The following is a 25,612-nucleotide window of genomic DNA, read 5'->3' on the forward strand; positions in this document are numbered from 1 at the left end:
CACACAACAGGGGGGAGGATGGACGGGACAACGAGACAGACAGGTGTACACTTAAAGGTGACAGGGGAACTTTTTCAGTCTCCCTGAACAAGCCTCAGAAAAAGTAAATCCACATCATCTATCCATCTTCAACATCTACTGAACCATGGTCCATGAAAATAACCAAACCACTGATGGTATACTTAGGGGCTGTGTTCTCTATCGACCGGGAAGTCTCGACCAGACAGTTGAATCTTTTCTAATTCTGCAAAAGATCAGGTGACCAGGCCCTGACCCAGCCTGAAGAGCCAGCAGCCGGCCTTAGGTCAGGCCTTCCACCAGACCACAGAGCTACAAACAGCCCGGAATGGCTTCATAGGTAGAGCAGGACTCTCCCCTAAGTCTCGACTATGACACCAGGCTCGGGATTCACCCAGGAATGGCTCTGAATGCCACTGACCAATCAGATTGGCTTCTGGTTTTTACCTTACCCAGAATAAACCGGTACCGTAGTTGATTGGTACTAAAAGCTATGTCGTGAGTTTATGAATTGATGGGTACCATAAACTACGCAAAGTGAGTTTATGAGTCCCAGAAAGAGACTTCTGCAGGAAACAGTTTCATGGTTTTAGAGTCAAAAGATCAGTTAATTACTGAAAATGATCTTACTCTGAAACCCTCAGTGGAGAACAACAACCTCTCCTTGGCCTATCATCTATCATGCCGCTACAGTAAGGACTTTTGTCCAGTAGGCTCTTCTCAGATGGGGCAGATTCCTCAAAGGACTGATAAATATTGCCACTTCCACCAGACAATCCACAAAAACAACCCAAGCCCGCGTCCCCATCCCCAAATCACTGTGGAATATTTTGCTCACTTTCAAGGGAACCTTGGCTCCATGTCTCCTTGTGAGCCACAGGTCCACTATCTTCTGTATCCTTTTGGAGCCCAGATACTTCAGCACCTGAAGATCTTAGCAAGATCCATCCACCTCCGTGTCTAACAAGTACCACTGTTAGGAGGAGTGGAGGAGATTCGACCACTACTGACCGAGTGCTCACCCAACATCCTCCAGGTAGTCCCCACCCACTGGTGCCAACGGCTGGGAGGCATATATACACTCCGAATGCCTTGCCGTCCACACTGACTGCACCCGGCTCCTGTCCCAGGCCTTCGTCTCCCACAATGCTTCGAAGAGCTTTCACTGAAATAGAGACATTCTGATCCTGTTCTTGCTCACTTGCATGCATGATCCCATAATTTCCAAGCAAATTATCCATACGGTAGGCCTGAAATGCAAATCTATCTATTTCACTAAGCCTCCTGCCAACCCAACTCTTTCAACCAGAATACCCAAACTCTGACCTGTGCTGTTTCAAAGGCTTCCCCAGTTCCCAAGGCTCTCAGTCATTCTCCTGAGCATACCTGTCTCATGGCTTTATCCCTCCACTATCCCCTAATGGCATCCCCACTCCATCTCTTCAGTCATGTACCTAACACTCTGACCCCTTTAACCACCCTTAGAGATGGAGCCTTTGTTCTCTATTTCTAGTCGGCCCCCCATCCCCAGCACGGTGCTCAGGCAACCCCACCAACTGGAACCCAAGTGGTAAGTTTATTCTGTGTATGAACCTTCTCTTGTCTGGTCTGGTTAGACCGGGATACCAATGAGGCCAGGGGTTCGATCCCACAGCCTCACTCTCTTGGCCCACACTTGGCAAAAGCCTGTTCAATGGCTAGTCACTTGATGACTCTACACAAGACACAAGGCCAAAGTGCAGGCATAGCTCGACATAACCCAGTCCTACTGTGGGGAAAGCAATCTAGTGCAGGCCCCACTAACAGTGGGTCAGGTGTGTCACTCCACAGTGAGAGACAGAGCAGAGCGGATCCATCTTCCAGCATCCCCTAATAGTACTAAGCAGTGTGTTTAGCTGTTATTCCAATAAGCCTTATTAAGACCTAATTTTCTTGGGTCTTCTTTCAGATTCTGCAGCATTTAAAAGCCTCACTGCTTAATTACATTAGGAGCACCTGTATATATTATGTGCAATAAATCAACTTTAATTTACCACCACACAAGGCTATTCATCTTCCCTGGGTTATTTATTGCTCGGTATTATTGGTGCTGAATTGTATCCTCTTTGCTGGAAGAAAGAACACTTGGGGTAAGAAAAGCCACAGCGGTACAGTGGGATGCTCGGGGAAGCTGGGCACCCATGTACACAGCAAAGGGGAAAGCAAAAGAACCATATAAGCGACTCTTGGCAATCTGCTCCATGCTATTTTCCTAAAACACTCCCCAAACATTTCGATGTTTTCTTTTGCATGCACACACACATTCCAGTTACCCGCCGAAAGGACACAACCTGAAAAACAGGCCTGCGGCTGCGGCTCCTGCAGAGCAAGGACTGGGTGTGGGGTGATAGACTCAGCAGGAAGCAGGGAGGAGAGGCTCCAAAAGCCGAGGCAGACGGTTCCTCCTCCACCTGATGCTGCCCCCAGCCCACTATCAGGAGAGTGAGCAGCAACTGTAGGCACCAAGAGGCCTAACCTGTGGCCTAAAGGCCTAAATCAGGATGCCACAGTGAGTGTGTGGCGAAAGGCACTGTTTCTAAAGATAACACAGGCACCACCTCACTTGCGGAAGCGCAGGGAACCCTGCCGTTGCAGTCACCAGGTTATCTGTGGACCACCTTCGGCATAACCAGGAAAGGGCTGGTAAGAACTTCCTGCACAATCAGATTAGGAACCACTATGCTGGGGCCAACAAGCTCAGTGGGTAAAAGGGGACTCAATGCCAAACATGATGATGACCTGAGTTCAATCCTTGGAGCCCACATGATGGAAAAAAAGAACCAACACCTGAAAGTTGTCCTCTGTCCCCACAGTGTACCATGGCACGTGTATGCTCATATACACACATACAAAATATATGAATGTAATTAATTTAAAAATACTTTTAAGACTCACTGTCCCCAAACCTCAGGACAGCTCATCAATCCACTACCCAAAAACGCCACAGAACAAAACAGGGACTTCCTTACCACCTGCCAGCTCTCAGCTCATAGTTCCCACAGCTCGTAACCAAAGTAGGAACTGTTACTCTCATCCCCATTTTATAGATGAGAAAACCAAGGTACTGAGAGATTAACTAACTGGCCCAACATTGGATCTTTCTAACTCCCTGCAAGATCTGTTCTGTCAACCAGCAACTTACACCGCCATTCCAAGGCCAGATACCACACACCTCCCCCTACTATGTGGCAATTCGCTGGCACACTCAGGTCCTCTCCCCAAGATTCCCACAAATGTGGTTCACAGTTGTACTTCCTGCTCCGGCTCACCAAAAACTAGAACCAGTGTATTGTCCTGGGCCAACGGCTGCATTCCTGCGCTTGGGTTACCAGGCCTCTAGGACTGAAACTAACTGACATTGCCAGGAATCTCAAGGCCCCTCCCACCAGCAAGGAGCTGCGATGCAATTCATAGCACACACCTGACTTTTATATTTCTACAAGCACAGCAGCAACACTTAACTTTCAGTAGATAATTTACCATTAATCAGGGCCTCAGTAAAGCCCTGACCAATTGACCCCATCAGACGACCCCTCGTCTGGCATCGGAGGGAAGGGAAGAGCTGGGAAGAGGGCCGCAGAGTCTGACAAGCCAACCTTTTTCTGAAGAAACAGTTCAATATGAATACAGGTCTATTCACATGTTCAGGAAAGCCACGTCCTACGGGTAATGGATCTGTGTGTGCCAGGGGCAGCTTTCGAGCATGGGGACAAGTATTGGAAGCACCAACACAGGACCAGAGTGATGCCACTTTAGTAAAAGGTCCTGCCCTGAAGCACTGTAGACATGGGAACATGAGCCCAGGACATGACTGTCCCCACCCTACCCTCTCTTTCCCTTAAGCCACAGAGCGGGGTTGTCAGTGAAATCACCATACAATGCACGTACCTGGTCACCTGAAGCGGCCCAAGCTTGGACCGTGGTCCATGTGCGTTTCCAGGCAGCCTCCTGCTCTTGAACTCTACAAGCAGGCTCTAATCTATGCGGAACGGAACCTCAGAACCCGTTCAAGGATCCCCTTCTCAAACAGAAGCCACTTTAAGGGGCCAGATCAATGGTTCTCAACCAGAAGGGCATGTCCCCCTGGGAGTCACTGGGAGCCGCTGAGAGGGAGAGGGTAGGGTACACTGGAGTCTCAGGGCAGAAACCAGGGACACTGTGCTTCCCAACAGAACCCCTGCCCCCTATCTCTTCCTTTCTATACCACACTATAGGTTTACCTGGCCCCAAATGTCAACAGTGCCAAGGCTGTGAAATCCTAGGCTAGGGCACTGCAGGTAATTAGCATGAACACTATAATCGCCCCACAGCCTCCCTGTTCCTTCTATCACCACTTCCCATTTTCTACCCAAAGAAGCAGGAATCACCCGCCCTCAATGCCATCTTGCACAGATCCATCCCCAGATGACAGTTAGCGGTCTAAGCACCATCTGGAGCCAGTGGCCCAGCACGTACCACTCAGCGACAGGACCCAAGAAAAGGAGAGTGACTCAGGAGAGGCTGGGACTCAGTAAAACTAGCCCTCAATTCCCCAGACACTGGGGGCTAAAGAGATCTGCCAGAGGGGAGAGGGAAGAGCGGAGGGGGGAGGGGGAGAGGAGAGAGGGGAGAAGGGAGAGGGAAGAGAGGGGAGAGGGAAGGGAGGGGAGAGGGGAAAGAGGGGAGAGGGGAGAGGGGAGGAGATCACATCACATAACCTGCAAGGACCGGAAAACCAAATAGCACACTGTGGCTTCCTGACCCAAATCACCAAAGTGACCAACTGATGGAGGTTTGGTTATAACACAATCTCTCTGTCCCAGCAACAACTGCTTCATCCAGACTAGCTGAAAAAATCAATTCTGGCTAACAACCTATTGGATGGCAGGCTTTGCACAAAGTTCTCTGGAGAGTGTATGCCCTTTCCAGGAGCCACCAAGTCCGACCATCTATTTTACAGGTGGTAACTATAAGAGGATCCCAGGGTTAGATCAGCTGGCCAGGTCACACAATCGAGGTTCACTCCCAGTAACGATCGATCGTACTACCTGCTCTTAGAAGGGACAGACAATAAAGAAGGAAGTCCAAACAGCTCCCGAGACCAACCCTAGCCTACATTCCACTCCACAGAAATTACCTCATCAGCCTCAACTCACTAACCCAGAGGGCATGGAGCACTTACAATCCTTACATTGCAGTGGTCAGTGGTGCCTCTGACTGGCAGCGGTCTGAGTACAAATGCAAAGCTGATCCCATTCACCACCACAGAAACATGTACCTCCCCCCTCCCTCTCTTCCTCCCCCTCTACACGGGGCTGGCACAGAGTCCGTTTGACCGCTGATCAACTACACAGACGTGGCTAGGAACTAGGGCGCCCGGGCCATTTAGAAGGCTGAGGCAAGAAAAAGGCCCTTTTGATGCTCCTTTAAGAGCAGAAGCAAGAGGGCTGTGTGATACGTCCATGAAGAACAGACAGGCAGAAGGTGACATCCTTCCTGAACCACAGCCCCAGCTTCCTACCCGGGATTGGCCAGTGAATCAGAATTCTGAACCTCAACACACACCAATAGCCAGACTCGGGGCGAAGATCCTGGCAATCCTCCACCTGCAAGGACTCCCAGTCGCTCTTGCCTTTACACACCTCCTCAAGGATAACTGAGCAGACGCCATGGAAGAAACAACCCCAACTCCAATATGGTGGCCCTCTAAGATCAGGCGGCCCAGCCAGACTGGGTATTCCTAAGGACAAACTGGCCTGTATCACCTTCCACCCTTCCTAATTCTACCAGGTTATTTCTGGTCTCAAGGTTTTATAATAAAGGCTTAGTTCAGCAGGGAAAAATAAAAGCTTCAAGACCCCTGATCTGAAGAATACTAAGAAAGATGATGGAGGGAGTGTGGGGGACAGAACGAGACGATTTTGTTTTAGCGTTCAATGACAAGAGAAGAGCGGCTTACACAGTCTGTGAGGTGCAGCTGTTACGCTGCAGGCCGACCTTCCTGTGGCCTCCACCTTGTCAGGTCCAGTTGTTCTCTGAGCGTCTAGTCTTCGCCCACCGCTGCAGACAAGCCTAACCCCAAGTAGGTATTTTAACAAGCACCCACGCCCTCCCACAAGGCCTATTCCTTGGACAGAACACACCTTGCCATCATTTTGTTTGTTCTCTTTAAAAGGACTGGGCAAGTTTACCAGGAGGTCATTTTGCCTCAGGAAATGAGCAAATGAAATTGAGGCCTATAGAGGGCTGGGAAAGGCACTCCCCATCACGCACAGCGACCTTGGGCCCTGCAGTTTGAGGCAGGAAAGGTCACCAGCATGAGGCTCTTTGTTTATGGAGCCCGGATGCTGGTGATGTGGTCACCTCTGAGGCGCACAAATTAGCAACAGCAGCATGCCAAACTCTTTTATTGGTTACCTCTGTAACACTGCAGAAGTCCGCCTAACTTCTCACGGAAGGGGGGGGGAAGAAAAGCGCTCTCAGCAGGAGGGGGAAGCTAGCTCCGCTTATGAGCAATTAGCAAATCAATGATTCTCAGAGATGCCGACTTAGACCAGCAGCTCTTATTAGGACCCTCGAGGAAAAGGCAAGGACACACAGCCTGCAGGAGAAACCGACATTTCAAAGAGTTAAGTGCCACAAACTATCTTCAGAGCCTGCCCACCCAAAAACACTTAAAGCGTGTGCTCAGTCTGAAGATTAAACGCTATTTCAAAGTTAGCTCCTTAAATGCCAAAAACCAACAGAGTCTACTGCTGGTTGTCCCATGGATCTACATGAAATTACTCTGTCTACACCGTAGGATCTGGAAAAGGCATCAAATAAGAAGAGAAGGAAAGGACTAACAGAAGGTCCTCCTGAGCCACATGACCCTTCACTGACCCTGGTCGGAAAGGGAAGGGCATCACACAGGTCCCTCCTCCACTTCATCCACGCAGGATGAGAAAATATTGATCTCCCAGACAAAGAGCCTACAGATTTTGTTTTAAAGATAAACCCCTTCACAGTTCTAAACACCTGTTCAAGAAATCAGACCTACATGACAGAAAGTACTCGCACGGCCTCTGCTAAGGGGCAAGCAATGAGAAAAGAAAACATTTCTAAAAATACAGAGGCTTGCTGGGAAAAGCAGGGTTCTGGGGCCACAGAAATTCGTAGAAATACTTCAGGAACTGTTCCCGTAACTGCTTTTAAACATCGCGTTCTAGACCACAGAATTCAAAGCAACTACATGCAAAAACTTCCCAGATATAACTGGGAGTTCCCCGGGCTCCTGTCCGCTGGTAACACACAAGCTTTTCCCTGGTCTCCCTGGAAACTCTCCCCTGACTCTCTCCTTCCCACCCTATTACACATTTCCCTGGGCTCCCTTAAAAAAAAGGCCCTCCTTCTCCCTCCCCCACCCTTTTCTTCTCTCCCTTGTCCTCCTTCCTTTCTGTACTAGAAGAAGCAGAAATGATGATTTAACGTGAAAATACAGCCATGCACACACTCCCTAAGCCGCTATGTTCTGCCCAACTGCATGACTGCTGGGTTAGTCTGGATTTTGCCCTGTCTGTCCATTCTGTGCAGCTGAGAGACAGGGCAAAAGCAAAAGAGAAACACTTTCTTTCCAGGAGCAGCGGTCCTGGGACAGTCTTGGGATTTGGCTAACTCACCTGGGAAATGATATGTGGGCCAGCTCCAGCCCCTCAAATTCCCTCTTCCCAAACTCAGTCTTACTGCTTCATGCTTCTCTCAAACAGGAAGGCCCTTTCACCAAAAGCTGAAGAGAAATACTTTTTGAGAAAGCAAAGATAAGCCCGAAAGGAGATCAGATTTAGTAGTTTTAACACCAATACATTGTCACCAACTTGCCTTCCCAGGGTAAAAGAGAGCTTTGAATAGCAGATGACTGAAGGCAAATATTAAACTTCTGGCCAACTTTAACTTCTCTCTATACCAGCAGCAGGCTGGACCCGACTGAGCTCAAGTGTCCCTGAGAGCGGGCACACCCAGTGGGAACCCAAGTTCTTATCTCCATGGTGATGGGGGGGGCAGAGTAGGGAGAAATAAATTTCTGGTAGATGAAAAAACTTTCTTTGCCTTATCTGTTACAAGATTATCAAATTCTGTTACTAGGATTATGTATACAGAGGTCAGAAAATGACTTTCTGGAATCAGCTCTCTCCTTCCACCTTTAAGTGGATTCTGGAGTAAGACTGTTGGTAGCAAGCCTTTACCCACTGAGCCATCTTACCCTGTCCTCTCACAATGAAATGCTTTTCTAATAATGCAATGCTTTTTAATAACAAAAATTACATTATGGTGTTCGATGTGTGGTACCAAACAAATCTCACCCCGCTCCCCACTTACCCCAGTCACTTAAAAGACAAAATAACTTTCCAGATCTCAAAACAGTCTGTGACTGCACAGCTGTAGGGAACGAAGTTGTCAAGAGAAAAAAAGCGCACGTACACACCTCAAAAATACATACATAGAGCACCCAGGTTTATTTTTTGTTTGGAGTGAGAGACATATCAGTTCAAGTAGATTTCTGGGCCAGCAGCTGCACTGCGCACGTCACAGGGGGGTGGGAACAACGCAGGCCTTAGCCTCACGAACAGCTGAGCTGAGGACTACCTTCAAAACCCTGCAACCCAGTGTCACCAGGACAACCAGGCAGGGCTGAGGGCACAGCCGGGCCAAGCCAACTCTTCTGCTAACTCGAGGGAAAGGCAACAGTGGAAAAAGAAACCTGTACCAGGTCACTGCTCTGCTAGGACTGGCCCCTTTTCAGCATGGAAAAAAAAAAGAGAAAGAAAATATATCTTGGGCCGTGCTGATCCAGGAACCCAAAGCAGCATGCTTCCCTGTGGAAAGCCTGTTCCTCTAATACACTTCATTTCCCTGAAGGTGGCTAATTTTTCTTGATACTGAGTCCCTTTAATTCCTTTAATTTTTATTTTACTTTTACAAATACAGAACCTGTAATAGTTCCTAACTGAAGGATCACTGGGACTGAAACGCAGGCCAGCTAAGACAGCACGGGAATGCTCCCTTCTTCGGCCACCATTCCAAACTAGGATCTCTGGGATAGAAGAAGCACTGCTCAGCTGGGACAGGAGAATGCTCCTTGTCTATGCCACCAATTCTTCCACCAGGAGCCCGAAACAATCAGGACCTAGGTCCTACAGACACACACAAAGAGCCTACACTTCCAGGAAGAACGCCATGTCCTTGGCTCTTTTGACAACCTTCACGGGCAGGTCCTTCCGCCCAAGCACTAACTTCGCTTGCTCTGGAGCAGAGTGCGTTCTCTCTGTGGGGTCCCTCTCTGCCTGTGTTTTTCTGTTTCCGCTTCAGGAGATCTGGAAGAGCCTATTTCTGCGCGCGCACACACACACACACACACACACACACACCCGCCTTCTCTCTTCCTTTCTTTCCTTTGTATCTATGTGCTCATGCTCTGTAAGTGGCTTCAGGCTTGGCATTGGTCTTCAACACATCTATAATGGACCAGGAGCTTGAAACCTGTTTCTGGTTATGACAGACAAATCAAGCCTCCCGAAGTGGGGGCCAGGGGAGTGGGGAGGAAAAGTTACAGACTTTTTAAAGGGTCTGTGACATAAACCCATTTCTGGGTACTACCCACAAAGGAAGCACTTCAGCCCCAGGGGCTGATAATCCAGACTGACCCCAGGTGGCCTCAGCTTATAAATGTCCCAGCCACTCACTTGGGAAAAGTTCACAGAGGAGATTCCATCACTGCTGGAGAGTGCTTTCTAAAAGCCTTGGTGAGTGTGAACGGGAAGAGGAGAGGGAGGACACAGGACTCTCCTCCCCCTCCTCCCCAAAAGCAAGCCCCACACAGTGCACACAGCTGCAGGAAGATTAAAAACATTTTATTGTTTAATGAGTAACAGAGGGTTGCTGGACATGGGCAATTTAAAAATCAAATGCAACTCCTGGCACAGCCACTTGCAGTTAAAGGTGAATGTGGTCCTTTTCAAAGCAGAATTGTCCCTACCAGAAGGAGGGCTGTGCACTGAGGGACCCAAATGCCCACTAATTAGTGAAGCTGTCAGCTGGCCACCCCAAGTGAGTCCCTTCCCTTAACAAAGTTCCCTAGGAGGAAAAGTCTCGCCCCACCCAGAGCATGAGGAGGATCCTGGAGAGGAGTTGAGTAATGTCTTGTCATCAAAGTAAAACACTCAATTATAAAACATTCCAATAGAGTCTCTAAGAACATCTACCTACGTGACAGAGATTTACACAAACCTGAAAGACACGCGGTAATATTTCCCCTCTACCCACTCCCTACACTCCCATCACAAGAGAGGGGGAGGAAGCAGGGAGCAGAGGAGACGCTGTCACACAAAATCAATTGTGAGACCCAGTTACTTAGCCGACATCCCACAGTCCTGGGAGACAAGCTGGATGTACACAAGCACACCGGCGCGCGCACGCATACTTCTTTATTGTCTTGGCAAGAATTATGGCTCAAGAGGCCAGCACTAATTTTAGTATCAGATTTATTATACAGCAGGGGGCAGGAATTCTTCAGATCTGTCCCATCTCCGTATACCTTCCAGACTGCTCCTCGGAGAAACAGTAAGAAAAGTAACAGAGAGAAAAACTTCCCAGTTAACTGATGTGGCCCGGTCCTCTGGACCTGCAGCTGTAGACTTTCAAAGCCCTTTCTGGATGTTCCTGAGGCCTCCCCATGACTAAAACACACACTCTGCTTTTTGATTAAAATGTGTCTGTCAACCCAAGCAAAGACTGGGAAGCCCAAGGTTGTAAAACAAGGGTCTCTCAGCCTGGTCAGAAACTGAACCGAAGTGTCAACTCTTCCCCACCTCCTTGCTTTGATCTCCAGGGAAATGCTAACAGCAGGGAGGTCAGCAAGGGGGCAAACTTTAAATGCTAATGCCCTGTTGATCTCTTCAACTTCAGTTCATGTGTTCTAAATGGATGGAAACTACATTTTCAGGTTGTTTTTATCTCAGTCTTTACTACCTCTCAGTTCAGAGAACCTTTTTTTTTTTGCATTTGGCTCTGACTTTTCTCTGAGCTACCCTATGGAGTAACCCATACCAGCTTTTTTGTTCCACCCCCTCCCCGCTTTTTTCTAAAAGGCCTGATAGGTAGGAACCGAGTGCTGGCTTTTGACCCAGTAGCCTCTCTTGTGTAAAAGCAGTGTATGTTCCTCTGGAGCAACGGTCTTGTGGCAAGACTGAGATGCACGTATGCTGACAACAAAGCAAGCCTGTCACCAAGGCTGATGACCTAAGTGGGATACCTGGGCCACAAAGGTGAGCAAGAACCAATTCCATGTCCCTGGCCTCCACATGCGTGCTATGCCACGCAACCCCCTCCCACAAACACACATCATAGACAGGCGAAATAATAAAATGTTTAAAATATGTAAGAATGAAAAGTACAAAGGACCGTGCAGAGGTCCAGTTAAGGGGGTACATTCACCCCCAAGACAGGAGCATGTCTCCCTTGAGTACCTGGTCTCATGCAAGCAGGGACCAAGTGCCGGCTTTTGACCCAACCACCTCTCTTGTGTAAACGCAGTACGTGTTACTCTGGAGCAATATGGAATGGACATGAGAAGTCCAAACAGCCTCACACCCTACTCTCCAGGCAAGCAAACCACCAACCTCATCTGAGTCACAATGCAGCTCAGATCACCTCCTGGGGTACCCTTCTACAACCATCCATGAAGCAAAGTTGGAGCTTTCTTCCCTAGCACACACCTGCCTGGGCTTCTCACAAGACACTTCCCACGCAAGACTGTCAAAAGTAATCCTTCCCAAATTCACACCAGCCTATCTCCCTACTGCACCCCCAGCTCCCCGCCCATACCCCACCTTAGCCCTTAAAAGGATCCAGCCAGCAACAGTTCATTTCCCAACTCGTTACTAACCTCCTGCCTCCTCGCCCTGGGCATCCCAGTCCCCTGACTTTCCTCAGTACATGGAGCACTCCTTGGTCCTTCCTTCACCAAGTTCACCCTGCCATTCAATCTTCCCGTTCAGCTTTTATGGTCTTGTCCAGGAAGCCCTCCAAAACCCCTACAGGATGTCTGTCTCCTTGTCATGAGGAACATCTCTTAGCGTTCATGGGAGCCGCAATTTAATAAGGAATCTTAGGAAAATGTGTTTTATAAACACAGGCTTGGATACTCTACTGGGCAGTGATCATCCAAACTATAAGGAAGCCGTCTTTTCCAGTGACCCCCTAGTCCTACCACACCCCACCCAATACGTGTCCCACTCTAGCCAGCAAAGAACTACATGCCACCCTCCCTAAGAACTTAGTTCTGCCATTCCTGCTCTTGGATACTGCTCCTTCCTCTACACCCAGGAGAAATGGCTGCCCTGCTGTAGCGAGCAAGCATCCTCCAGTCTCCCTCCCTGCAAGCGTATTCCTCTGGCGTCTAAGCCCAGAAACTTCCACCCAAAAGCAGGGATGTGCGAGCTGGGAGCCATATTTCTCACGATGGTTGAAGCTACCTCATCAAGCAACCGAGGTCTAGCCCGGTTTCTAATTAATATTAACCCTCCAAATCAGAGTCACGCTCAGAAAATCTTGGATGAAGAGACACAGGGCGGGAGGGGAGTCTCCAATTTTCTTTTTACTTCATCTGGAAAATTAAGAGCACTGCTGATTTGAACAAGAAATCATCAAGGAAAGCAATCACAACTCCACACGGCCCATAACTCGATGGACTTGGACGTGTAACCTGCCACTTCCGTGAACTGAAATTAAAGCAACTGTGGACAAGAATAGCAATGGTGGGCGCGGAGGGGTCCATCTCGCCCTCCACTCTTAGGAAACATAAAGGTGCCTGAGAAGCCTAGAGGAGAAATCCGGCAAGAGAGCTTCCTCTTTGTCACAATAAACCAGCCGAAAACTAGCCACTGACTTTCCACAATGGTGCCCGAGAGACTCCCCCAAAGGACGATGAATGAGGCAATGGATTCAGAGCACCAAAGCAGGAGGGGGCTCTCAGAGACCCTCCACTCCCAACCTGACACTTATTTGCTGTTTCTGTATTAATTACAATAAGCTGCTTCATAGCTTGGCGACCACTTAATGGAGCAGCAAATATGGCTTTTTCCCTACAATTAGTCAATGTAATCTGCTGTTATTTCACTCCTCCTGGCCACCCCCTTTGGCTCCAGCACACCCTACCCTTCCTCCACACACACTCTAACAACCACATCTACCTCACAGAGTGCTGGGGGTCCACTTACAATTACTCCCTGGACCTGAGAAATGCCACCCCGTGGACAGTACGTAGAGGGTCTAACATGGAAAAGAGCAAGATTAGGACCCCGCTCCAGAATCCTAAGACATCTGAGGCTTTCCCAGCCCTGACAGAAAGTCTTAAGGGTCAGCATCTCCCAGGCCGCTGGCTGAGCACTGTGGTTATTTCTTGAGCTCTGGCAAATTTACCTGGCTCATGTGATGGGGTTCATGGGCTTGTAGAGCAAAGTCCAATGTCCTATGTCCCCTAGGACCCAAAGGTTTTACAAAAGAGGCAACTTTGCCCATCTCAACACTGTCCCTCATCCCTGTCACCTCACTCGAAACCAGAGATCTTTTTTTCCTAGAAGCTATTCTCTCCTTCTAAGCAGATTCCCACCACCAAGCTCTGTACTTCCTGTTTGTCCCCAGCATCAAGGAAACAAAAGCACCATGCAGGGCTAGAAGAGCCATCTGAAAAGTCGAAAACGTGGGGTTGGTGTGGAATGAAAGCCCTAGGGCAGCCACCTTTGTTCTGACTGAGAACTCTCTTTTCCCTTAGGGGCTGCTGATGTTATCAGTTAAGACCTGAGGTGCTTATTACCGGCAAGCCACTAACTTGGCAATTTCCTTCCTCCCTTCCTTCCTTTTTTCCTTCCTCCCTTCCTTCCTTTTTTCCTTCCTCCTTCCTTCCTTTTTTGTTGTTGTTTTTGTTGTTGTTACTGATGGTGGTGGTGGTTGGGTTTGACTTGTTTTTTGGATTTGGGGTTTTTCAATCCAGGGTTTCTCTATGTAACCCTGGCTGTCCTAGAACTCTCTGTGTAAACCAGGTGGGCATTGAACTCAGAGACCTGCCTGTCTCTGCCTCAAATGCTAGGATCAAAGGCGTGTGCCACAACCATCTGACTACCCATCGAATTTTCAGGACAGCTTAGTCTCTCTTTGGTTACTGGCTGGCCTCAAGATAGCTGCAGAACTGAGGATGGCCCCAAAATCCTGACCCTCTGCCTGCCACTTCCAAAGGTCTGAAATTACAAATGTATGCCACCATAGCCAGCTTTCAAAATGGATTTAAGGGACCAGAAATACAACTCAGCACTTGAGGGTACCACCTACTCTTTGGGAGGATCCAGGTTCAAGTCTCAGAACTCACACAGTGGCTCACAGCCACCTGTAGCTCCAATCCCAGGGGAATCTAATGCCTTCTGGCCTCCCTAGACAACACACACACACACACACACACACACACACACACACACAAGCATACAGGTAAAATACTCAAACACATAAAGATAAAGCAGCAGAAATCTGAACCTTTGGTGACTTTTTCTAAATGCTGGGTTTTTTTTTGATGATGTTGTTGTTTTTAATAGCTTTTTAAAATAACCTTTTCCTAGTTACAGGAGCAAAGAATTAACATTTCCTAAGTGCCAACCAGATATCAAATATCTTATTTATACTATATTTTTTTATACTACACAACCCCATTATTCTCATTTTTCAAGTGCAGAATCGAAATATTTGTGCACCTTCCTAAGGCCAGAGCTAGTAACAGAGCCAAGTTTCAAACTAGATCCCACAGTTCAAAGCTCCCGATAAACCCAGGTCTCACCGGCTACATCTCACTGTCTAACAACCAAATCACACTGAAACCTTGTCCAAGTCACACGTTTACAGTTATACACACATGCACTCATGTATTCCTTTGTATTTCTCAAGTATTATATAAAAAAATACGCAAGATAGCAGACCATGGTGCATGCAGACCAGAGTTAGCCAAACTTGTCATGTGACAACACCCTTCCTAACAGCTCCTAACTCACATGGGTCTAGTTTTCCAAGTACTAGAACCCATGCTAAGCCCTTACTAAGTGACCTCAGCCCATCCACGCCACAACCCCTGTGAAGGTGCTAGGTCTCTGTCCATTTTTAAAATGACAGAACTGAGCTCAGAATGCCTAAGGCATGTGCTTGGGGCTGCACAGATCTGGGTTTATAGCCGAACAAGGATTCTAAAGCAAGCAGCCTAGTTCAGGAAAGTAGGGGGCATGAACCCTGCACCAGAAAGTGATACAAACGTGATTTAGGAAGCACAGCAAGAAGGGATGAAGAATTACTCTGTCCTTTCTGCCACTAACCAAGAGGAGAACCTATAAGGTCAGAGGAGCCCTCTTTATAGTCCCTGTACACGAGATGCTTAAGTTCCAAGCCACGTGTGCTTTCTCTGGCACAGGAAGGGTTTTGTCGGCCCAGTTCTGAAAGTTCTGGAAAGAAAATCATTTCCTATAAACATAACAAGGCCTTCTCTGGGGAGGCCAGGTGGTCTGCGCACCCTCCCTCTATCTCGGAGTGCACTGGTGAGACTGTACCCCGGCAGGAGGATGAGGAAGAGGGGCAGCCAGGAGAGCTGATGCTGGGAGGCATGGGCACTGAGACTAAGATGAGGCCGCGATAAAAGACAATCATGACAATGCTAAGGTGGCACCGTGCCAACTGCAGGCTGCTCGGACAGCAGCTGCACGCTTAGGAACCTGAATTAAATTCTAATGGTGAGTACAGCAGAAAAACCCAGAGCGAGATCCATCACCCACTACCCGACGATGCTCGCCAGCTCTACGGTTGTCTGAATACAGTGAAAAAATAATAATTTTTAACAAGGACACAGGACAGGAAGGGACAACCTGTTCCCCATGTACTGCGGGAGAAATACACAATTGGATGCAAGGATTTTTATTTCCAAAGATAGTCTGCCACCGTCTACTTTACTGCCCCTATTAGTGTAAGAAAACAAGCCCTGATCCTGGCTCCCTGGTGAAAAAAATGCAAAATGTGTATAATTAAAATTATACTTGTGAAATTCAAACACACTTTAATTTCCTAAGGGCCCCCTAATCAAGTCAGAAGTTCTCACTAAAACCAATTATCTGCTTTGAAAGCCAATGAGGAAACATACACTGTGCAGTCTCGGGGCGATGCTCGGCCCAGGGTCCAGCAGCCTTACTCCATCCACTTTCCCCAGGTCGATGGGACCAGATAGGAACTGGCAGCCTTCTACTAAGCATTGTCTTACCTAAGTTGAAGCCTGCGTGTTTGTTTGCCTCCAGCTACAAAAAAGGATACATTTGGGAGCCAGCCCCAAATGAACCAGGTTGAAAGGTGTAAAAACAGGCTCTGCTGCTTTCCGTCTACCCAACCCAGGCCCTGGCAGGCGGCTCTGAGCCCTAGGAGCTTCTAGCAGGTTTTCCAACTCATGCCTGTCACTCTTAACAGTACTACCCCAGTGTCACCATGAAGGAGATGAAGGTACCAGCTTCCTTCTGACAACAAAGCCAGGGACACTCAAGGGCCAGCCCACAAAGTCAGCATCCCTGAAGCCTCTCCCAGGTGAGCTACCCCCTACAAGGCTGTTCTTCTCAAGTGGGAAATTCTCCCCCAAGACTAGGCATGAGAATGTAGAACTGTCCAAGACACCAAATTATGAACAAAGCATATATTGCAATTGCCCGCTCATATCGCCAATGGGAGTATTATCAGGGTAGGACCTTCTGGAATTTAAAAAAAAAAATCATAAAACTTGCTCTGTAGGCCAAGCTGGCCTCGAACTCACAGAGATCTGCCTGCCTCTGTCTCCTGAGTGCTGGGCTTAAAGGAATGCACCACCACCGCTTGCACGTTTTCTTCTCCTCCTCCCCCAGTTAGAACCCGTTTCAAACAGTAAGAACAAAATTGGCCTTTTCACAGTCTCCCTTCCAGTGTACCAACAGTGTACAGCTCTGGGATGGTGGCCTCGTATGTCACCCATCCTGGCTCCAGCAGGGGACCACAGAGGAGAACAAAACTCCACTTCCTTTAAAATCTGACTTCTAGGCTAAGAGATGGACGAGAAGTTGGGGGGGGGGGTACTCACTACCAAGTCTGCTGATCTTAGTTTAAGCACAGACACTCACATGGTGGACGGAGAGAAATAACTCTTACAAGCTGTCCTTTGACCTCCACATGCATGCCAGGGTGTATGAGCGCACAGATACACACACTCTTACACACACACACACACACACACACACACACTTTTTCTTAATTTCAAACTTGGCTGTGCAGCAGCTGGAAATAGGGGGCACCAGCACAGCCAGTCTGGGTGCAGGGCACTCAAACTCACGCGAAACAAGGAAGAAAGCAAAAAATGCCTGGATCCACACACACAGAGACAGACACACATGCATACACACAAAAGTGCAAGACACGTTCAGCTGGAAACAAATCATGGGAACTGCAACTTGGCTGTTTCCTTGTCTCCTTCCCACCAGAGTGGTCACCTCATTAATGTCACTCAGCATCCCGTTTTGCTACACTGTGTCTTTCTGCTCTCCATTCCAGTAGGCAGCCCAGAAGCCCGCTTCCATTGTAAACTTCTGTTCTCTGGGAAACTATCAAAAGCTTTTGATTGGAGAGAGGGAGAGAAACCTCTTCCAGAGCTCCCGTCGCACTCGGCCCCTCCTCCAGTGGCTTCTCTTTGGTGCTTTATTCAACATCACTGCACACACAAATCATGCTCTCAAAGTCGTTTACGGGATGTCATCTTAGGATAAAAAAAAAAAAAAAAAAGATCGCGGTGGCCGTGTATTTGCAATTGCCCAAAGAGAATAATTCATTTCGGTGGAGGCTATGGATGAAGCCCTGAATGCATTCCTACACCGTTTCCTGCCCTTCAAAACAATAAAAATGTAAAAAACCCAGATGAAGCGGACTTGGAGGGTGCCGGGAACGACAGTCTCTTGACCCCCAAGGAATTTATTCTCCAAAATCTTCTAAAGCACTCTCCCCAGAATTCATCGTCAAGACCGTTTTATTAGGTTTTTCTAAACCCTTGAAATTGTCACATAATTGAAACAGAAACAGCAATTTGGAGTTCTGAATGGATTTCTTTTTTTTTTTTTTTTTTTTTTTTGTTTCTTTTTTTCGGAGCTGGGGACCGAACCCAGGGCCTTGCGCTTCCTAGGTAAGCGCTCTACCACTGAGCTAAATCCCCAGCCCCCTGAATGGATTTCTTAAAAAGACGACTCTGTGCTTGCCCCACGTCCCTTAGCTGGCCACTCTTGCCCCTAACCTAAATGCCAGCCCCTCGCACACAAAACCCTATTTATCTTTTAAATCCTCCCCTACCATAAAAGCTACACATTCCCCTAATGCCATAGATTTCAGGACATTTGGGAGAAACATCCCAGACAACAGGCTAAAAAAAGAATCCATTAGCATTAACTTGCCTGTCACAGCCAGTGACAGATAAATGAATGTGGTGCTTTCAGATCAGTCATTGGTGAAACTACCCCCAGGCAGATAAAGACCAGCCCGGGGAGAGAAGGCTCTGGAGGAGACCTCTCACAGTGGGGTCTCAGCTCTTCCCTTGCTACAGCCTAGGACTTTACTCTCAAAGGCAGGGGGAAAAAAAAAAAACAAAAAAAACAAACGCACAGGCATCCTACACAGAGAAGGAAATGAATTCTTCACACCAGCAGAGCATGGCCAAGATAAAGGGTGCATGCTATCTTGCCCCAAAAGCCAGGACCCCATGATCCAGCCAAGCCACTAACATCGTTTCCCACCTCAGTGTGCTGGACCATCCGTCACCTACCTAAAGAGTAACCATGCCAAGCTATCTGCAGGCTGCTGGGTACGGTGTGGACAGTGCCATCTCTGGGGACAGGGACAGGTAAACCAATGTGTCCATTTGAACCCACAATGTACAGTGACCCCGAGGCATCGCCTTATTTCATCCCCTTTAACAAGTCTAGAATGAGTTACTGTATAGACGGCCCCACTTCACAGAAGGAAAAAAGAGACACAAAACCACTAAGTGAAGTGTCATTTCACTGTGCTAAGCTAACAGGTTCTCGGGACATAAACAGTCAGTGGGAAATACCCTGGACCTCCCTGGCAGACTGTAACAAATACCATCTGCCAACCTGGGCACTTTACAACGCTCAGACAGAGAGGAAGGAGCTCAAGTCTACCAGAGGTGTCCACCCGTTTGACACTGAGACATGACATTGTCATCTATAAATATGCTGGGCTGCATTCCTAACATGGTGCACACATGGAGCACACAGGCCACATTGAATGAAACAGAGGAAGCTTAGAATTTAGGGGAACGGGGCCTGGGGATTCCCATGGACTTGGGCCTAAGGGCCAAACTCGATTCTTGTGATTTCTGTGTCTCCAACAAAGCTGTTTACCTTCACAGGCCCAGGCTCACCCGTCTGCAAAGCAGAAGTTCTACAAAGGATGATCAAAGATCACTGTGACACTTAAACTAAAGGAGTTAAGGAGACTGAGGTGTGGTACTGTGCCATACCATCCTAACTCAGATACTAGTTTTCAAGTCAAACTTCCCTTTTCTTTCAGAAGAGTTCAAAGCTCAAGACTAAAATGAGCAAATAGAGTGGCCAGGCATGCACCCTGGAAAAAAAAAGAAACAAACCAAAAAAACCTTCCCAGATACTTGGGAGTTCGGCATTATCCAAGAGAGGGACATGCACGTACACACACACACACACACACACACACACACACACACACACACACACACCCCACCAAGCAACAGCCTACTATACTTAGCACCCAGAAAGACAGCTGCTCGGCTGGACCAACATCTCAGATTGCTGCTGCAAGAGAATAACAGGCAGGTGGCCCAAAGACCACACCCACTCACCCGTCACACCACACAGGGACAGCAAAAATGGAGATTCCCAACACACACACTCCTCCCTCCAAGCAGCCACCAGGCAGAGGCAAACACAAGGTGACATGACCTATGAAGTCACGGGGCGACTGTTCTGAGCAACATCGGGCATCACCAGCAACCTGTGATTTCCATATGGAAAAATACCATCTCACTATTCACCCGGGGGAAGGTCGTGGTTCACACTGCAGTCCCTTGTTAAGAAAACAGAAGAGGGAGGTTAAGAGGTGCAAACCTAAGAATGTCAGACTCCCTGTAAGCTGCAGTTCACCCCCAAAAACCTGAGGGGGTTTCTGCCAAGAGCGTCACACATGAAGATAGTCTACAGCCCTGGAGAACGATCTGAATCACCCACTAAGCATAAGTCCAAATCCACGTGACTTTTCTCCAAAAACCAGCAACTATCAATAACCCTGGTTTCTCTGGGAGTCCAGAATCTCAAAGCCCTGGCAGGAGCACCTCTGGGAGCCTGCACACCTAACAGGTCCCCAGCCCCTGACAATAAATGCCTGACCCCCAACATGTATTACTTTCCTAGCCCTACCCACACGCCCACACGGTACACACCCTCTGCCTAGCCAGACAGCATCCAACAGTCTTCTTCCTTCTTGCTCTTCAAGAGCTAGCATCGAAACACCTCTGTGAAGACGGGAGTCGTCCTCGACAGGCTTTCCCAACCTCCTTCACTATGCAGAATGTATCCTTTCTTGTCACACAGGTCACTACTGTGTTTTCAACTTGGAGCAGATGCTACTGACCGCCACCCCCAAACCTGTATCTCCATCATCTCGTCGATTCTATTTAAATCAAAGTGTATGGTGTACAAAGAGGTTTGGTCAGCCATAATCGAGGCTCTTGTACCTTCCAGGTTGTTACTGGCAGAGTCAATAAGACTCCAACCTAAAACACCGTAAGACTTAGAACAAAACGCCTTGGTAAACAACAATCAAACTACTGACAGCAGCAACTTACGAGGTTCAGGGAAGGGATGGCCCCTCCCCACGCCGCCACCACTCTGCCCATCTCTGGAGTTCATTCCTGACACGATGTGGTGCGCTTACCTGTTTGCTCCATTCTTAACAGCCATGCTTGAATGAAGAGGGTCCTGGAGCACAGAGGAGCTGTCCTCCTGTCCACACCATCTCAGAGCCTCCGGGTGGCGGCAGGCACTAGGCACTCCATGAGGAATAAACACGAGAATGCCTACCACAGCCTCCAGTGGGTCCAGGTGGTCCATTAGATGTCAACCACTGGAAAAACCATAACTGAGGACAAACTCAAGCACTAGAAATCCAGAGTAAGAACTGAGATCCAGGCCATTGCATTTACATTACACACACGCGCACACACACACACACACACACACACACACACACGCACACGCACACACACACGCACAGGACAGGGGTACCTGCAGTGAATGCTGCCCGGTAATGCCCCATCTATCTTAGCGTGTGTAAGCTCAGTAAGCTCTGTGGTATGTGGACCACGACACCACCCAATAAGGCATCAATAAGGCAAGTGCAGGACTGGGCTTCATGAGGAAGCCGGGCTAGCTCAGACCACGTGATGTGTCTGGAAGAAGGGCACGGAGAGATGTGATCCCCGAAGGTCTGACAGTCCTGAGGCCACAGAAGCAAGAAAAGGGATATAAGCTACAAAGAGACCCTTGAACGCAGCTCTTGAAGGAGACAAAACCCAAGGCCAATGCATTTAAACTGCTCCCAAGGAAGCACTGAGGGGTTCTCAAATCCTCTGCACAAGAGAGGCCACACTTGGAGGGGCAGTGAGGAAGGACTGGATGAGCTGAAGTGTGGTGAGTGGAGAGCAGGAAGGATCTTGGGGCCAGCCACTTGCTGTTTCATCACATGAGCTCATGGAAATGAGCACTCTAAATTCAGTAAGAGGCAAAAGATAAAAGGGTCACATATCCCTGGTGTATTCCGGGGCTTGCAGTCGAAGAATTTCCAGATATGAAAATCTAAAAGCAGACATTTAGCACACACTACATCAAGGGGCCACAAAGATGGACCCTCAGAAACTGCTGGGGGCAGGGGGGGGCAGGAAGGAGGCTCATCTGTTTACAGAAAGCCGCATGACATGAGACACAACTTTGTCATCCTAGCAGACTAACGTGAACAAGAGGATCCCAGCCTGCAAGGAAAGGCAACATCCAGGGAGAGGACATTTGTAGGACAAAGTGTCCCTCCTTTCTTGAGCTGACACCTGCTAAGGACTTGGAGCACAGGAAAGAGCAGGGCTCTCAGACAAGCAAGATGCTAAGCTATTAATCCTCCAAGATCTTCACTGGTGGGGGGAAAGGGCCACAGATGCACCCCTACATCTCTACAGAACACGGAAAACTTAACGGGCAGGCTGCTGAGACGGCGGCTTCAGAACATCCGAGATGGCAAGGTGCTGGGCGACCCGACCTACAGCAGCAAGGGAAGGCCAGATGCTGGACTCTCACCCTTCGCCCTTCAGAAGCCAAGAAACCACTCCCCCGGAACAGGAGATGTGCACCGGCTGCCACTGCACCCATCTGGATGCGTGATTCACAGAGAACCTTTCGGTACCCTAAAGCAACATCTAAGGACAGGACGGGAACAAGAAAATCTGGCTCCTGGCTCAACCCTCCACAACCTAACTGATGTGGTGACTGGAAGCCCCCAACAGAACCTAACTGGATAGCGGCTGTCTCTGGTGAGGAAAAGCCAGGCAGGATTAATCTCACTGAAAGCGGTCAGGGGCTTTCGTTCTAATTGAGTTTTGGGGTTTTTTTGGGGGGGAGTTGTTTGTTTACTCTTTAAAATAATTGGAAGTTCAGTTAGTAGAATGGTTCCCCAGCAGGCATGAAACCCTGAGTTCCCTCTCTAAGTGCTACAGAAAACTGGCTATGGTATCCTCTAATTCCAGAACTTGGGAGGTAAAGGCAGGAGATTAAAAGTTCAAGGTCATCATGAGCTATAAAATAATTCTGAGGCTGGCCACATCTTAAGATGAGGTTTCCTAAGAAACCAAAATAATAATTCTGTAACAGTGTTGGCAGACGTATGCTGAGTGCCACTGGTCCATACCCAGTCCCCCAGAGAACAATCTGCATTTATTTCCAAAATAACAGAGTGAGGATCAGTATAGCATTTTTTTTTTAGAGAGAAAGAAGGAAACTGAGGCTTGGTGGGGTTTACGTGGCATATTCACGGTCAAGCAGCTGTCACTGAAGGCAACTGGAAATAGGTTGAACAAATGTCCTCTCTAGACCAGCAGCTAAGGTTTTAAGAGACACAATGAACACACACACACACACACGGATCAAAACAGCACATGTTCACTCTGTGTGTGTGTGTGTGTGTGAGAGAGAGAGAGAGAGAGAGAGAGAGAAGTGTGACGATGCCTGTAGAGACCAGAAGAGTGTATGATAGCCTGGAGCCGCCATTACAGGGGGCTGTAACCTTATATGGAAGACTGGGAACAGCACTTGGGCCCTCTACTGGAACAGCAGTGACCGCTCTCTGCTGATCCAACTCATCAGCCCCACACAGTCTCACGTCTGTGCAATGTTTGGTTTTTATGTATTCATTTAAAAAAATAAGGTCGATTTGACCAAAAGAAATAAAACTCTTGGAAACAGTAATTGGAAAGAGTGGAGACTGTGTTCTATACCAAAAGACAGTAAGGACGACGGATGATGAGGCTCACCCAGGCTCCACTCTCGCCCATGGATGCTAAGGAGTCTCTATGTTCCTCCATAAAAGAAAAAGAAGCCACAGGCTAGAACAAAACTCTTCCAGGCAGCTGACACTTGGACCCAAAGGAGACAAAGAAAGGACATGGAGTGATTGATCCCTATCAGCCTCAGGTCTGTCACAGCTTCAAATTAAGTCATTTTATTTTTTAGAGTACCATGACCATTTTAATTTTTTTTTTGTTGTTGTTCTTTTTTTTTTTTTTCGGAGCTGGAGATCGAACCCAGGGCCTTGCGCTTCCTAGGTAAGCGCTCTACCACTGAGCTACATCCCCAACCCCCACCTCCACCCTTTTAAAAATTAAAATGGTCGGGGTTGGGGATTTAGCTCAGTGGTAGAGCGCTTACCTAGGAAGCGCAAGGCCCTGGGTTCGGTCCCCAGCTCCGGAAAAAAAGAACCAAAAAAAAAAAAAAGGGTGGAGGTGGGGCAGAATCCTCTTACTTAGTTTAAAAATGAATTGCCCCGGTGAAATAGAAAGACATGGAGCAATCTCATCCCTTCCTGATCAAAATGTACTTCCATAATGAAGGGCCACTGGCCTCCTAAGCATAGTCCCTAGGCTCCCTAATAAAGCCACGTGAACATCGGCATCACAAAGGGTGAGCCGGGTGAACGGCGGGACACCACAGCCAGCCTTCATTGCTCATTAAAATTCTGGACAAAACAGATTTCTTTTTATTTATACAAGACATTAAAGAATATTATGACAGTGCTCATATGAAATCCGTTCTTCAATGCCACAGATTTTCTTTGGTCTCAAGTTACAGTTTCTTTCCACCCGTCTTGTTTAACACCTCCACGGAATATTTCTCTGGCAAGTGTGAGCAGGGAGGGGCAGCCAGAAAGCAGAGAAATGAGTTTTAACTGAAACACAAGCTGACACTTCATTTACAAGCCCCTCACCCAGTCTACAGAAGGGTACAATCTTCCCTGTCACCATGAACCCAACACACACACATACACACACACACACACACACACACACACACACACACACACACACACACGCGCGCGCACATGTCTTCTGAAAGGAAGATAAGGCTTTACTCAAAGTTCTAGACTCCCGCCAGCCTGGGTACTGTCCCCAGCAGCCACCTTGACTTGGAACCCTGATGGTCAATTCTGTGGGAAAACAACCAAACAGGGCAAATCCTTTCCCTACCCTGCTCCAGTTCCCAACCATGGCACGACAACACCTCAACAACTCCTGCTTCCCTGGGCTGAGCAAATCCAGAAGCACCTAAAAGGTTACCCCAAGGGATCAGATAGAGAACACATGATAGTGTCATATAATTGGATGACGTCACAAGGGAAGGAAAACGACCAGAACCCCTGGCCCTGGAACTGCAGTAAGACTGACTTCAGGTCTACTCTTCATGGTCTGACTACCTTAGGGAGCCATGTGTCCTCACGTCTCCTCACTTCTAACAAGGACAATGCACAGTGGTAACCCAATAGGACCACATGGCAGTCAGAGCTCTAACTGTGGAGGCAAACGCCTAGCTGGTTTTTTTTTATATCGCTACACAGCCCGTCAATGTTTCAGCTGTCTCCTCTGTCCAGTGGAACTGACATATCACCCCCATGCAAACTGCCTGGGACACTCATTTAGTTAGTATTATTACCAGATCTCTCAGAGAACACCATAACGATGATTAAAGCAGCCGTGATGATGACAAAGATGAGGCGAGGCCCTTGCCAGGACGCTCTCAGGTTTTTGGGGTTTTTTTTCCACAAAAAGCTTTGTGGAAGAGCTGATACCATCACTCCTGGTTCAGATGAAGAAACTGAGACAGGCTGGGATGCAGGTGTGAATATGGGACAGCAAAGACCTTTAAAAAGCGACATG

General features: G+C 48.2%; 1 protein-coding gene across 12 annotated transcripts in view; it reads right to left on the reverse strand.

The window, feature by feature from the left end:
• Positions 1–25,612, reverse strand: part of Msi2 (musashi RNA-binding protein 2) — a 366,538-nt gene that overhangs the window by 333,286 nt on the left and 7,640 nt on the right. The window contains exon 1 of one of the 12 annotated variants that reach the window (XM_017597690.3): positions 3,946–24,171. The exons of the other annotated variants lie outside the window; for them this stretch is intronic. The gene's annotated coding sequence lies outside the window, so the exon portion shown is untranslated. Of the gene's footprint in view, positions 1–3,945; positions 24,172–25,612 lie in introns of those variants that run through there. 12 annotated transcript variants of the gene reach the window in all.

Source organism: Rattus norvegicus, chromosome 10 (assembly GCF_036323735.1).
Source record: "Rattus norvegicus strain BN/NHsdMcwi chromosome 10, GRCr8, whole genome shotgun sequence".
In the NCBI taxonomy this organism is placed as follows: Eukaryota; Metazoa; Chordata; class Mammalia; order Rodentia; family Muridae; genus Rattus; species Rattus norvegicus.